The sequence below is a fragment of the Eubalaena glacialis genome, chromosome 4 (assembly GCF_028564815.1).
Source record: "Eubalaena glacialis isolate mEubGla1 chromosome 4, mEubGla1.1.hap2.+ XY, whole genome shotgun sequence".
Classification (NCBI taxonomy): Eukaryota; Metazoa; Chordata; class Mammalia; order Artiodactyla; family Balaenidae; genus Eubalaena; species Eubalaena glacialis.
The window spans coordinates 100,031,170-100,047,563 of record NC_083719.1 but is presented as its reverse complement, the minus strand read 5'-3'; the positions used below and the strand labels follow the sequence as shown (position 1 = coordinate 100,047,563).

The following is a 16,394-nucleotide window of genomic DNA, read 5'->3' as shown; positions in this document are numbered from 1 at the left end:
TCTGGACAACCTGGAAGAAATGGACAAATTCTTAGAAAGGTATAACCTTCCAAAACTGAACCAGAAAGAAATAGAAAATATGAACAGACCAATCACAAGTAATGAAATTGAAACTGTGATTAAAAATCTTCCAACAAACAAAAGTCCAGAACAAGATGGCTTCACAAGTGAATTCTATCAAACATTTAGAGAAGAGCTAACACCCATCCTTCTCAAACTCTTCCAAAAATTTCAGAGGAAGGAACAATCCCAAACTCATTCTATGAGGCCACCATCACCCTGACACCAAAACCAGACAAAGATACTACAAAAATGAAAATTACAGACCAACATCACAGATGAATATAGATGCAAAAAACCTCAACAATATACTAGCAAACAGAATCCAACAACACATTAAAAGGATCATACACCAGGATCAAGTGGGATTTATCCCATGGATGGAAGGAATCTTCAATATGCACAAATCAATCAATGTGATACACCACATTAACAAATTGGTGTTAAAATTTGTTAAAATACACCACATTAACTAAAAATAAAAACCATATGATCATCTCAATAGATACAGAGCAAGCTTTTGACAAAATTCAACACCCATTTATGAGGAAGACTCTCCAGAAAGTATGCACAGAGGGAACCTACCTCAACATAAAAAAGGCCATATATGACAAACCCACAGCAAACATCATTCTCAGTGGTGAAAAACTGAAAGCATTCCCTCTAAGATCAGGAAAAAGACAAGGTTGTCCACTCTCACCACTATTATTCAACATAGTTTTGGAAGTCCTAGCTACGGCAACCAGAGAAGAAAAAGAAATAAAAGGAATCCAAATTGGAAAAGAGAAGTAAAACTGTCACTGTTTGCAGATGACATGATACTATACATAGAGAATCCTAAAGAGGCCACCAGAAAACTACTAGAGCTAATCAGTGAATTTGGTAAAGTTGCAGGATACAAAATTAATTCACAGAAATCTCTGGCATTCCTATACACTAACAACGAAAGATCAGAAAGAGAAATTAAGAAAACAATTCCGTTCACCATTGCAACAAAAAGAATAAAATACCTAGGAATAAACCTACCTAAGGAGGTAAAAGACCTGTACTCAGAAAACTATAAGACACTGATGAAAGAAATCAAAAATGACACAAACAAATGGAGAGATATATCATGTTCTTGGATTAGAAGAATCAATATTGTGAAAATGACTATACTAATCAAAGCAATCTACAGATTCAATGCAATCTCTATCAAATTACCAATGGCGTTTTTTACAGAACTAGAACAAAAAATCTTAAAATTTGTATGGAGACACAAAAGACTCCAAATAGCCAAAGCAATCTTGAGGGGAAAAAAAATGGAGCTGGAGGAATCAGACTCCCTGATTTCAGACTATACTACAAAGCTACAGTAATCAAGACAGTATGGTACGGGCATAAAAACAGAAATCCAGATCAATGGAACAGGATAGAAAGCCCAGAGATAAACCCACACACCTGTGGTCAACTAATCTATGACAAAGGAGACAAGGATATACAATGGAGAAAAGACTGTCCCTTCAATAAGTGGTGCTGGGAAAACTGGACAGCTACATGTAAAAGAATGAAATTAGAATACTCCCTAACACCATACACAAAAATAAACTCAAAATGGATTAAAGACCTAAATATAAGGCCAGACACTATAATACTCTTAGAGGAAAACATAGGAGGAACACTCTTTGACATAAATCACAGCAAGGTCTTTTTTGACCCACCTCCTAGAGTAATAGAAATAAAAACAAAAATAAACGATGGGACCTAATGAAAGTTAAAAGCTTTTGCACAGCAAAGAAAACTATAAACAAGACTAAAAGACAACCCTCAGAATGGGAGAAAATATTTGCAAATGAATCAACAAAGGATTAATCTGCAAAATAAATAAACAGCTCATGCAGCTCAATATTAAAAAAAAAAAACAACTCAATCAAAAAATGGGCAGAAGAACTAAATAGACATTTCTCCAAAGAAGACATAGAGATGGCCAAGAGGCACATGAAAAGCTGCTCAACATCACTAATTATTAGAGAAATACAAATCAAAACTACATTGAGTTATCACCTCACACCGGTTAGAATGGGCATCATCATAAAATCTACAAACAACAAATGCTGGAGAGGGTGTGGAGGAAAGGGAACCCTCTTGCACTGTTGGTGGGAATGTAAATTGATACAGCCACTATGGAGAACAGTACGGAGGTTCCTTAAAAAACTAAAAATAGAATTACCATATGACCCAGCAATCCCACTATTGGACATATACCCAAAGAAAACCATAATTCAAAAAGACACATGCACCCCAATGTTCGTTGCAGCCCTTTTTACAATAGACAGGTCACGGAGCCAACCTAAATGCCCATTAACAGATGAATGGATAAAGAAGATGTGGTAAATATATACAATGGAATATTACTCAGCCATAAAAAGAATGAACCTGGGTCATTTGAAGTGACGTGGATGAACCTAGAGACTGTCATACAGAGTGAAGTAAGTCAGAAAGAGGAAAACAAGTATTGTATATTAATGCATATATGTGGAATCTAGAAAAATGGTACAGATGAACCGGTTTGCAAGGCAGAAATAGAGACAGATGTAGAGAACAAATATATGGACATCAAGGGGGGAAAGCGGAGGGGCAGAGGGCAGTGGTGGTGGTGGGATGAATTGGGAGATTGGGATTGACATATATACAATAACATGTATAAAATAGATAACTAATGATAACCTGCTGTATAAAAATAAAATAAAATAAAATTCAAAACAAAGAAACAAATAGAAAGAGAATATTTTTAAAAATAAAATAAAATAAATGATGCCAATAAAATTTACCTGGGATTCTCTGTAAATATCAGACAACTTGCCTTTTTTTCTATCATAGAGACAAGATAAGGCAGATTATCTAATAAATGGTCAAAGAATTTGACAGCTCAGAGTCACCTGATGTTTGGAGCATGAAATATATGCTTTAAGAAGGTGTGAATACAGATTGATATTGCCAAAAAATTGGAATCGGGGCAGTGTCAAAGAAAAACTGCACTGATGGAGTTAAACAAGCAAGAAAGACTTCATTCAAGACTATTGCTTAGGGGTCAAGACTACTGCAGTCATGGAGAGAAATTGAACTCAACTGTGGAAATAAAAGTCAGGAGAGAACATTAAGGGCACCTTGGTCAGAAGGTAGAGTTGGGTTTGGAGAGAATTTGGAAATATGTTCCCCTCCTAGCAGAAGCACAGTCATAGGGAAATGAGAACTCGGGACATGTAGTATCCTATTTTGTTATTCGGAAAAAGAAAAAAGGCTTTTCTCTCAATCTCTGCCTGGACTCTTGGCACTAATGTGCTAGTAAAGGGTTAACAATTTTTTTTTTCCTCCAGAAGAAAACAGAGCCTTTTATTGTAGGGTTTGTTCATTTCCATGCTGTAAATTTTCCCAATATGACCTATTTCAAGCTATCAATTTAATGGTATTGCAATGTGAATTTGGGAAGAAAGGCTCACAATCAGGTTTTCAGAGGTAGAATCAGCCAACTCAAGCACATCACACTGCTTTTAAGCCATACACACCGGCATAAAATGAGAAGCATCTAGAAATAATAATAATATATGCTAAGGATCCAACTCCTCATTAATGAGACTTCAGACAAGTACATAAAGAGAAGAAGTTTAGGGTAGGAATAGCTTAAGAATTATAACACAGACATTAACTCATAACACCTTACAAATTGCATCTGACTTAATTCCCATTACTGAATTCTGATGAGGAAACCAAGGGTCTCAGCTTCACATAACTAGTAAATGGCCAAGCTGGGAATGGACCAGAGGACTAACTGCTTCCCAAGCCCTCTCTCTCCATGAGCTCAACTCTGAACAACATTCACAAATCCTTTTCTCAAGACCTACATCTTCAAAAATATGTCTCACCTAGAGCCCACAACTCTTACAGGTCAATACATCTTTTAAGCATAAACACAACCCAGGATGTTGAAAATATGAAAATTTGTCTGTGAGGGACATCCTTATTCCATTAGCATCCCTTGCATATAAATGGGAGATACTCTGACATGATCCAATGGAAGAAGAAAGGAGTAACTTTTTGATTTGGAAGGAGACAGTTACAGAAACTTCAATAGTTTGAAGCCCTATTGTGATAGATGGGAAAGCAAATGTTAAGTCTAAAATGAGAAGAGAGGCAAAAATAAAGGCCCCTGGAAACAATAATCGGCTGACTTATTCATCTTTGTACCCCTCCGGGTCAGAATGTGGCTGAACTCAGAGCAGGTGCTGGATACTAGTTTGAAGGAGAGAGAATTGGAGGGAAAGCCAGATGGAAGGAAAGGTAGAAAGAAAGACAAAAGGGAAAGAGAAAATTCAGGAGGGAGCGAGGGGCACCTGGTGGGTGTACTTTTAAAAATGTGAAGAGTGGGCTTCCCTGGTGGCGCAGTGGTTAAGAATCCGCCTGCCAATGCAGGGGACACGGGTTCGTGCCCTGGTCCGGGAAGATCCTACATGCCGCGGAGCAACTAAGCCCGTGCGCCACAACTACTGAGCCTGCGCTCTAGAGCCCGTGAGCCACAACTACTGAAGCCCGTGTGCCTAGAGCCCCTGCTCTGCAGCAAGAGAAGCCACGACAATGAGAAGTCCGCACACCGCAACGAAGAGTAGCCCCCGCTCGCCACAACTAGAGAAAACCCGCGCACAGCAATGAAGACCCAACGCAGCCAAAAAAAAAAAAACAAATAAATTAATTAATTTAAAAAAAAAAAAAAATGTGAAGAGTGTCCAAAAATGGAGTAGAAAGGCTGTCGTCACAGCTGGGAAACGTGGCCTGACTTTGACATTCACCTGAGCACTGGCTTCTGCAGGCCCACAATTGACTAAATGTTATTTGTAATCTTCACCTTGCCCACTTTGTCACAACATGGAACTCTCTTGGTCACACCCATTTATAGGACATAGTTATTAAATATTGTTCAGGACAAAGTAGGTTCTCATGTCTTTTTGTGTGTGTGTGTGTGTGTGTGTTAGTTTTGCTAAACTGTATCTGTCCATTCCATAACTTTCCAAATTTGTTGGCATAAAGTTATTCATAATATCCTATAAATTTTTTTAGTAGATCTTTATTGGAGTATAATTGCTTCACAATACTGTGTTAGTTTCTGTTGCACAACAAAGCGAATCAGCCATATACTTACATATGTTCCCATAACCCCTCCGTCTTGAGCCTCCCTCCCATCCTCCCTATCCCACCCCTCTAGGTCATCGCAAAGCACCGAGCCGATCTCCCTGTGCTATGCTGCTGCTTCCCACCAGCCAACTATTTTACATTCGGTAGTGTATATATGTCAATGTTACCCTCACTTTGCCCCAGCTTCGCCCTCCCACCCCATGTCCTCAAGTCCATTCTCTATGTCTACCTCTTTATTCCTGCCCTCCAACTAGGTTCATCAGTACCTTTTTTTTTTTTTTCTTTTAGATTCCACATATATGTGTTAGTATATGGTATTTGTTTTTCTCTTTCTGACTTTCTTCACTCTGTATGACAGACTCTAGGTCCATCCACCTCACTACAAATAACTCAATTTCGTTTCTTTTTATGGCTGAGTAATATTCCATTGTATATATGTGCCATATCTTCTTTATCCATTCATCTGTCAATGGACACTTAGGTTGCTTCCATGTGCTGGCTACTGTAAATAGTGCTGCAGTGAACATTGTGGTCCATGTCCCTTTTTGAATTATGGTTTTCTCAGGATTTATGCCCAGTAGTGGGATTGCTGGGTCATATGGTAGTTCTATTTTTAGTTTTTTAAAGAATCTCCATACTGTTTTCCACAGTGGTTGTATCAATTTACATTCCCACCAACAGTGCATGAGGATTCCCTTTTCACCACACCCTTTCCAGCATTTAATGTTTCTAGATTTTTTGATAATGGCCATTCTGACCAGCGTGAGGTGATTCCTATACACCAACAACAAAAAATCAGAAAGAGAAATTAAGGAAACACTCCCATTTACCATTGCAACAAAAAGAATAAAATACCTAGGAATAAACCTGCCTAAGGAGGCAAAAGGCTTGTACTCAGAAAACTATAAAACACTGATGAAAGAAATCAAAGATGGCATAGACAGATGGAGAAATATACCATGTTCTTTGATTGGAAGAATCAATATTGTGAAAATGACTATACTATGCAAAGCAATCTACAGATTCAATGCAATCCCTATGAAACTACCAACGGCATTCTTCACAGAATTAGAACAAAAAAATCTTACAATTTGTATGGAAACACAAAAGACCCCGAATAGCCAAAGCAGTCTTGAGAAAGAAAAACTGAGTCGGAGGAATCAGGCTCCCTGACTTCAAACTATACCACAAAGCTACAGTAATCAAGACAGTATAGCACTGGCACAAAAACAGAAATATAGATCAGTGGTACAGGATAGAATGGCCAGAGATAAACCCACACACATATGGGCACCTAATTTATGACAAAAGAGGCAAGAACATACAGTGGAGAAAAGACAACCTCTTCAATAAGTGGTGATGGCAAAACTGGACAGCTACATGTAAAACAATGAAATTAGAACACTACCTAACACCATACACAAAAATAAACTCCAAATGGATTAAAGACTTAAATGTAAGACCAGACACTTTCAAGCTTTTAGAGGAAGACATAGGAAAAACACCCTTTGACATAAACCACATTAAGATCTTTTTTGACCCACCTCCTAGAGTAACGGAAATAAAAACAATAATAAACAAATGGGACTTAATTAATCGTAAAAGCTTTTGCACAGCAAAGGAAACCATAAACAAGATGAAAAGACAACCCTCAGAATGGGAGAAAATATTTGCAAATGAAACAACTGAAAAAGGATTAATCTCCAAAATATACAAACAGCTCATGGAGCTCAATATCAAAAAACAAACAATCCAGTTAAACGTGGGTAGAAGACCTAAAGAGACACTTCACCAAGGAAGACATACAGATGGTCAAGAGGCACATGAAAAGATGCTTAACATCACTAATTATTAGATAAACACAAATCATGTCATGTCTTTATATTTGTATATTTAACAATTAAGAAAATGAAATCAATAAAATATGTATTTATTTGTATTGCATAGGTAATGTACATGTATTTTTTATTTTCTATGAAAAATAAGGGAGATTGTTTTATTCAAAGCACATAGTAATAAGAAATGAAATAAAAATGCTAGAAAATGCTCCCTTTTTATTCAGTTAAGTAAATGAACTTTCTACCTGGAAGATGATGCTCTCATTGGCATCAGTGTCATAGATTAATGGCAGCTTTTTGGATGCAACCATTAATAAAAGATTTTTTCTGGTCTTTAATAAAGTACTATTCCATGAAGGATATTATAATCTCCCAACATGGTTCTTTTGTAGAGTGGTTCAATTTTTTTCCACTTGCATAATTTTCTTTTGTTATCCAAACAATAATACTCTCTGAAGTACACCTAGATAGCAGTGTAGACTTAGGATTGTTAATGGATTTTTAATTGTCAAAGTTTTTTTTTTAACTTAGTAATTATCAAGGGTTAAGTATTTCTCCATTAGTAAGTATTCCTTGAACAGAGAAAAATATTTATGTTATGAACACTTTTATTATAAAAGAATGTAATACCTCCCAATTCCCTGTACGACTTAATGTTATTAGTTGATCATTTTTCCAAACCCTCAGTAAACCATGCTCTACTACAATTGAAATCATCAGAATCAGCTGCTCATCAAGTTTGAGAAACGTATTTTTAAAAGCAGAGCTATTTTGATTGTATAAGGTGGACAATGTCATTTGTTCTTTAGTTTAAAGTCAGTAAAAAGTACTTTTCATGCTCTTTTGCCTTCTTTCTCTCTCTTTATCTGTTCAGAAGAAAAATGATTATTGTCAGTAGGCACTAAGTACCTCAGGAAAAGTAGAATCCCTTGACAGAATGTGCTTCAGCCGGATAAGGGGAGATGATGGACTAAACTCATTTTACAGGGTGAAGCTCCCAAAATAAACCAGAGGAAGACATCTGGGATCTGTTGAATGAGCTGCTGTGAAGATAAGGCCACAGCCCTGTGCCTTAAAGGAATGAGACCTGGTAGCAGCAGGCAGTTGCCAAGTGAATTTAACGAATTTAATCACCTCCTACTTTAGTAACCCTGAATTCACTGAAAGGACACTAAAATTGATTTATTCTATTAAAATTTAATTTAATAAAATTTCTGAGGCTTTTGCTGCTTACAGAGAGAAGCTATGTTTAAATATTCATGCACATCAGAGGTGATGATCAGTATGACACTCATCAATCAGGAAGAACACTAGTGACAACATTAATTCAGAGTCCTGGAGGTGCCCTGAATTATACCAGGCACTAATCCTTCAGATACTGAATCATGGAGACTTGGGAGATCCCTGATAGAAAAGGTTAGTGAATATCTACCAAGTTCAGTGTTTATTATCAGTGTCTTCTAAATGAATATAAGCCCCATACAGCTTTTAATTTTGTGTATATTTATTCCTTCTAATAGATAGTATTCCTGTTCTTTTTGACTAATGCCTATTCCTTCCTATCCTCCTAACCCTGATACATTTTTAATCAGGCAATATTTCATCCTTCTATCCAATCACAGTTTTTAGATACTGTGCCCTTACGTTTTCCTCTCACTTCATATTTTGAGAGTAACTCGCACAATGACACAGTTGTCATGGAATATAAAGTGATCCCCCTGTAGGTTGCATTTTCATCCTTCATTTCACTTTTTCTCACCATGGAGTCTGCAGATCACCCCTATTCTTCCTCCTGCAAATGCTGATTATTAAACTCACAGGAAATGTTTAATCAACTTACTTCACAAGCCAGAAATTGACTGCCATATGCAGAAATACATACAATGGCCACAAAATATCAATATGAATATTTACACTCCCATCCTCTTCCCACACTCACCTTCATCTTACCTCATGGAACATTTTGCTCAGAATATTTCTCCCCTCATCTGCTTAATTGCAAATAAAATTAATGGGGATACTATTTGGGGGCAGGGAAGAGAACCAGAATGTGAATACTCATATCATAATTCCTGTTACACACATACATCTTGAATGTGATTATCTAAACTGAGATAGTAATACCTGAGGGGTCTTGCATGTCATAGATGCTGAACGTGGACTTGTGAAAAAAAAAATGAACAGAAAATAGCTCTGTCTAGGAAGAGTTCTCCATTCACTAGACACCTCTGCCCTTCCCAAGTCATCGGTGCTACGTCACACTGTGTAGTCAGCCACGAGTATAGCCAACTATCAGAACTGGAAAAGAAACATTAATGAACCAAATTCCTTTAGACTCACAGATGTTTGTTGCAATACGTTCTAGCACTATTTTTTCCTCTTTTAACTCAATCTCCTAGGATGACAGAGTCAGTGCAAAGCTGGAGGAAAAAAGAGCATTATTAAATTCATTCAGTAAATGCTTTTCAGTACCTACTACGTGCTGACACTGAATCACTCAAAACCCTTTTGAGAAGTAGGTAAAGAAAGATGTACCAGGCACTGGTCAGCCATTAGAGATGCTAGACAGGCAAAGATGATTATAATACAGTATTGATAGGTACCAAGATGGGGATAAATGTTTGGGGTATTAGCTATCAGAGCAACACAGGATGACAGCCCATGCAAGGATAGGGGATAACTTTGGAAGTTTTTTGGAGGTACTGATGCTGAGCTGAGTAGCAGTGAGCCCCTCAAAAGGAAGAGGGAAAGGGTGCTCCAGGCAGTGGTGGTTTAAACTAGTTATAAAGGAAACAGGCTGTAAAGTTATAAAGGGCAAAGGAGGACCGGAGAACTCCCTTGTTTAATAACTATTGGGTTGGGGCAGATGATTTTTCTTCTAAGCACCTATCTACTCATGGGCAGCCTTAGAGAGAATGAGAGAGTGGAAAAGAAAAACAAAACAAAAAACAGCACTTAAGTACTTAATAAATTGCATTTTATCTGCAAAATTTTGGTGATGCACTCAGGGAACTCTATTTCTATAAATCTGGAGTGAAAAATATTCAAGTTAGGTAACGATCTTTGAGGCAGAAAAAAAAGTTGAGGTTAAAGGACTTTCTGCTAGAAATTACTAGTTGTTGCAGGTTGTAATTTCCAGAAGCAGATACCATGTAGATTATGGGGTACAAGATGTTCATAAAGGATCAAAACATGAAAGAAATGGTGAAACAAGAAAGAGAAGAGGAAGAAGTCAACAGTGAAGCAAGCACAAGGAAGCCCTGGCCACCCCAGCAGGGAGCCCTCAAGTGAGCAGTGTCTCTTGGAGTTATGTGCATGGGCCAAAACGGCCATGTCTTTATCCCTCTGCCTCACTCAGTTACAAGTGGGCTACCCCAGGAAAGTCGTGACCTCAGACAAGGCAGCTCTCAGCTGCTGAGACAGACAAATTCTCTGCAGTTGGGCAGCAAGCCCTTCCTTGAAGGGGGATCTGGGAGGCACATCTCTGGATCTATTACAATAGTGTTCCCTAAAAGTATGTCCTCCTCCCCTTCTGGGTGAATGCAAGATGCTGCTTCTCAGCTCCTTTCAGATGGGCTGGGCACCTCACTCTTTGTGGACAATGGGGACCCTACTTGGGAGTCTTCTGTTTCTCTCCTCCTGCACCAAGGGGACTGCATGTTCCATACGGCAGAGCTGAAGGACAGAGGAGCCTCCCTCCACCTGCACTGAAGAACAACTACATGGACATGATTCTGAAGAGTTCAACCTTCAGATGTAACGCAATGAGGAATTGTGATAAGCTCTTAAGGAAGATGGTGACATGATTAGATCTGCCTTTAGAAAGATCAGTTTGGCTACAATATGTAAAATTTTTGAAAATCGATGAGGCTGGAGGCAGACAACTCATTAGCTACTGTTTGAGACAAACAGGATGACAAGGGAAAAGGATTTACAGTCAAGGAAAGAAAGTAAAGCTACAGCTAAGGGTTAACTGTACTATTTGATGCCAGATTGGACGGAGGTCAGAGTACGTAGTCTGGGGTGTGAGGCTGGGGTCTTCTATTGTGTTTCCCATAAGAGCGGCTTGATAGGACAACAATAGCAGCTAATATTTACTAAATGCTTTTGGGCACCAGCCACTCTGCTCACCACTGCGCATGCATTGCCCCCTCTTCTCAGCAGTCACAGTTATCCTCTCTGCTCTGCTGGCAGAAACCCAGCTCTACTTAGGAACTAGTTTTTTGTGTATCTTTAAGGGGCTTCCCTACCCCCAGGGGTAGATGCTCATCAGTCTATGCCAGCCATTATAATTTCATTTCCCTTATCAGTGATTTGTTAGACATGGTCAAGTATTAGAAAAACAAGACAAAGAGGAAAGTCTAGTGAGAGGCCTCTGGGATTGTTTTCCTCATAATTAAAAAAGGAGAAATAAAATAGGGACTCGCTTGTTCCTGCCTTTGACACTGCCACGTGAGGCCTCTATGTTAGGAGCTACTTGTATTCTTTTTGTGCCCAAAAGGGGAAAGTCAAGAGACTCCCAGAGAGAGTGACCAGGAGCCCTCAGATCATGGAGCTGAGGAGGTAACCAACTCTGACAGAGCCGACCTTGGGACTTCCTGTTATGCGAGGTAGCGAATTATTCTCGTTGTTTAAGCCACTTTTAGTTTATTCAGTGACTTGCACCTAAAGGATCCTCGCTGATACACCTGTTTTAGCGTTATTATCTATGTTTGAAGGAGGTAGGAGAAGGAGTGAGGGGATAGCCCAAGCTCCGCAGATCTACCAGCAAGAGTAGGAGATCCTCTCACGATCTTGGTAGTCACCCCAGTGGAAGTACTAAAAGCTTAAATGCCAGTATTTGGGAAAATAATTTGCTTTTTTCACTTTCTTTTTCCCTGAGACCTGACCTCAGGCTTTCACAATCTCAAGTTTTCTTCTCATTTGTAAGACATCCTTTGTTTCAAGGGATTTTGAAGCCACAGCTTTGTTCCTCACTTCTTGCTCTGGCCCTTAAATATTTCAATAGCTCCATTCACCACATTAGATGAAGAGTGTCATTAGCTCCGAATGATTGTTAGTGGCTGTTCAAGAACTGACTATAGAAATTCAACCTTTCCCTAGTGACTGGTGTGCAATTTTGTGACACCTAACAGGGTCCTATGCTCTGTAGCTCATAGGACTGGGAATGGCTGTTACTGTGGCTGCAGATTTTTCAAGAACTGTATTCTTTTGAACAGAAGACCCTGCAACCAAATTCTCAGATTGTGTCTTTTGTTTCCACGGTCTATTTGTGGCTCAGGTGAAACTATGTTTTCCAACAGGATAAAATTGTTTATATGTTTTCTTCCTTCAATAAATACAACCTCAAATAGTATAACCTTTAGAAAATGCATTCTTTTCATTTTAACTTTATAGTAGTTATCTAATGAAGGCAAGATATTCCTGAAGGATAGACAAAACAGGGAAAATTGTGTGTTCCAAACCAAAAAAGAAATCAGAGAATGTTAACCAAATCTTAACTTGATTGAAATCTTATTTTGCTGAGTTTTATTTTATTTTTTTTAGTTCTAAATTGAGTATTAAAGCATAGAGCACAATGATATCAATACATTCTCTTAGCATAATGCTACGTATCCCAAAATGAAGTACAGTATTAAATATGTATTATATTCCTCCACTTGGGGCATCCCATGTCTTCTCAAAGACTTTCCTCAAACACTCCCTCTCCTGCATCAACCAATTCTCAGTTCTTGATGGAATATTACCACCAGCATACAAACAAGCACTAATATTGGGTTTTTAAAACAAATCAAATAAAACCTTCCATGACCTTGACCTGAATCATCTTCCTACCACTGTTCCATTCCTTCCCAGTCCATTGTAAATTTTCTTGACAAATAAAGAGTCATGTCATATGATCTTCTACATCAGTCCAATCAAGTTTCCATCCCTTCTATCCCAGAGAAAAATCTTGTCAGGGTCACAAAAAAAAGTATGCAGTGGTCACCGTTCTTTCCTTAACCAGACCTTTCCATTGCTTTCAACATACCTGCTCACTTTTCTTCCTAAAACTCTCTCATCTCTTAATGTCTAGGACCCCATGTGCTTGTAACTGAGTGCCTGCATTGTTAGCTGCTTCATCGCAGTCTCCTTTGCTGGTTCCTTTTCTCCTCCTCAACCACTAAATGTCCTGGGCTCTCTAGGCGACATTTTTTTAAGCTTCAGCTTTAAATAGAACTTGTTTGCTATGACTTCCACATCTGTACCTTAAGATCCAAACATGCCCTGCAACTCCAGAATCATATATCTAACACCCTGCTGGATATTTGCCTTCAGGTGTTTTAAAAAGCATCTTAAAATTAACACAGCCAAGATAGAACTCTTGATTCTCATAGAACTCAACTACCAAACTAGCTCCTTTCAGATTAACTTTTTTGAATAAATAACTCCATCCAATTTCTTAAGCCAAACTTTCAGGGATTTTCCTTATTTCTCATTGTCCATCAGAATCCCCACTCCCAAATGTACACATATAAATTATCCACGTATCATGTAAAATTTGCCTTCAAAACATATCCTAAATCTGTCTTCTTCTTTTCCATTTCTACTATTTAAACCATAATTACTCAGATTATTCATGGCACTTTAGCTAGTCCCCTGCTTCCATTCTTCTCCCAACACAATAGCTTTTTTTGTTTTGTTTTGTTTTTACTTATTAAGTTTATTGAAGTGTGATTTACATGCAATAAAATAGCATCTATTTTAAATTTACAATTTGGTGAGTTTGTCAAATGTATACACCCATATGATCATCAACCCTATCAAGATACAGAATATTTCCATCACCCCCCCACCAAATTTTCCTTGTATCCATTTGTATTTTACCCACCCTCACCTCTGGCCTAGGCAACAACTGACATGCCATTACTATAGATTAGGTTTACCTATTCTATGATAGTATATACATGGGTTCATATAGCGTGTGTTCTTTTGTGTCCTAGGTAGCTCAGCACATTTTTTGAGATTCGTAAACGTTGTGTCTAGTAGTTTGTTTCATTTTATTGTTTGGATATACAACAATTTGTTTAAGAAAATATCAAAGAAAATCTTTGTGATCTTAGAGGATAAAACTACTAAATAGGCTATAATAAAAAATTAACACCATCACAATGAACTGCCCAAAATTAATGTTAACTTACAGCCCACGGCGATTTTGCTAGGGAGTATACCAAACAAACATTCTAAAAATCACGTAATCAAGAGGATGTATATGTCTAAGCCTGTTCTTCAGTGGGGAAGTAGTAAGGTATAGTAATGAGTTTCAACATAATTAGTAGATAAACAGTGAGTTTTCGGGAAAAGAGATTATGTTTTCTGGGATAATCACACACAGGTGACAAGCTAAAAATGGCATAAAATCCCTTGAAATTCTTACATACAATTACAAGGTATCTGAGGCATCCACAGTGGAGACAATATGCTCCTCCAGTTAAGGAATGGAAAATTAATTATAAGGTATTTCCAAGTAATGTAGTCAATACTACTGTAGTATTAAGTAGACAGAAAGTCTTGCTTTCTATTATCTTTAATAAGTGATATGTGTACTTGACAGTCTGGATAACCACTAAGGAGTCATTTCCACAATACGCCTCCATTTAATGTGAAATCATATGGAAGGTGTCCCAAACAACTGTTCAGTTTCTTTTTATCAGTTAAGCATTAATTAATTTTATTTTATGTTCCACTTGTTGAATGCGCTCTTGGAAAAGACTTTGTATGTTCCGTTGTTGGGTGAATTAATCTATGATTTCAGTTATGTCCTGCTGATTGATATTTTATTCAAGTCTTTTATCTCCTTAGTAATTTTCTGCAGAAATTTCAACTATAATTGTGGATTTGTCTAATTTTGTTTACAGTATTTTTCAGTTTTTGCTTCATAGATTTATGAATCTGTTATTAGATACATATTCAGAATTATTTTATTTTCATGTTGAACTGACACTTTTATTATGAAATGCTTCTTCTCATCTTTGTTAATATTCCTGGTTGTGAGGACTTCTCTGTATATTTTCCTGTCATTTTACTGTTAGACAATCCGTAACTTCATATTTAAAATGTACTTCCTCTAGATGACATACAATTGGATTTAGCTTTTCAATCCAGTGTAATGTTCTTTGGCTTTTATTTGGAAAGTTTAGAGCATTTATAATTAATCTAATAATTTACATGGTTGTTTTAAAGTATGATTTGGCTATTTGTTTTCAATTTGTCCCATATACATTTTTTTTGAGTTTTATGGTTTTATTAAAACAAATACAATGTGCACACAAGCTGTCTATTCATTTTCTTTGCTGTGCAGCCTGGCATTGGGATTGGTGACTCTGATGACCAGCTAGGCTGCTCTTTCCACAATGGCTTTGTGGTTCTTGGAGGAGACGTTGTGAGCAATCTCAGCACAGTAAGATTTGTTGCACATCAGCAGCATTTCAATCTTCTTTGCATTGTGGACCAGGAACTCCCAGAAGCCAGTGGACAGCATGTGCTTTGTTTTCTTGTTTCTCCGATAACCAATGTTGGGCATCAAGATCTGGCCCCTGAATCTTCTGCACGTCCTATTGTCAATGCCCCTGTGTTTCTGCCAGTTCCATATAATTTTGACATATCGGTCTGACTGGTGCTAGATGGACTTCCTGGTCCTCTTTTTGATTATCTTTGGCTTCGTGAGAGGTCTGAGGGCGGCCATGATGCCAAGGAGATGGCTGCCACCTTCATAGGCAGCACCAAGGAAGAGAGTGGCCCATATTTTTTGTTCTTTGTCCCTGCATTCTTTTTGACTATTTAAATATTTTCATTATTCAGTTTTTCTCTACCATGGTCTTACTAGCTATAACTTTTAAGTTTATACAGTAAGAGCTCTAGGATTTGCAATATGCATCTTATCACAGTCTTTCTTCAAGTAATATTATGCCTCTTCAGTTTTAATGTAAGAAATGTATAACAGTACATTTCTATTATACCCTCCTCTTCTTTATACTTTTATTGTCAAATAATCTACATCTATGTATGTCATAAACCCCACAAATATATTATTTTTTAATTTAAACAATAAAATATATTTAAAATAAATTTAAAAATGAAATAATTTTTTTTATTTACCCACAGTTACTATTCACAGTATTTTTTATTTATTAGTGAAACTCTGGTTTACTGTTTCTTCAGCCTGAAGAATCTTTGGTTTCTTCAGATATTTGGGTGATGAATTATCCAGTTTTTTATTTTCCTGAACATATTTTTATTTTAGCTTCATTTCTGAGGGATTTTTCTGGATATAGAATTCTAGGCTGACAG

General features: G+C 37.4%; 1 pseudogene; it reads right to left on the bottom strand.

Moving 5' to 3' along the window:
- Positions 1 to 15,381: 15,381 nt before the first annotated feature.
- Positions 15,382 to 15,825, bottom strand: LOC133089885 (putative large ribosomal subunit protein eL32'; annotated as a pseudogene).
- Positions 15,826 to 16,394: the final 569 nt, after the last annotated feature.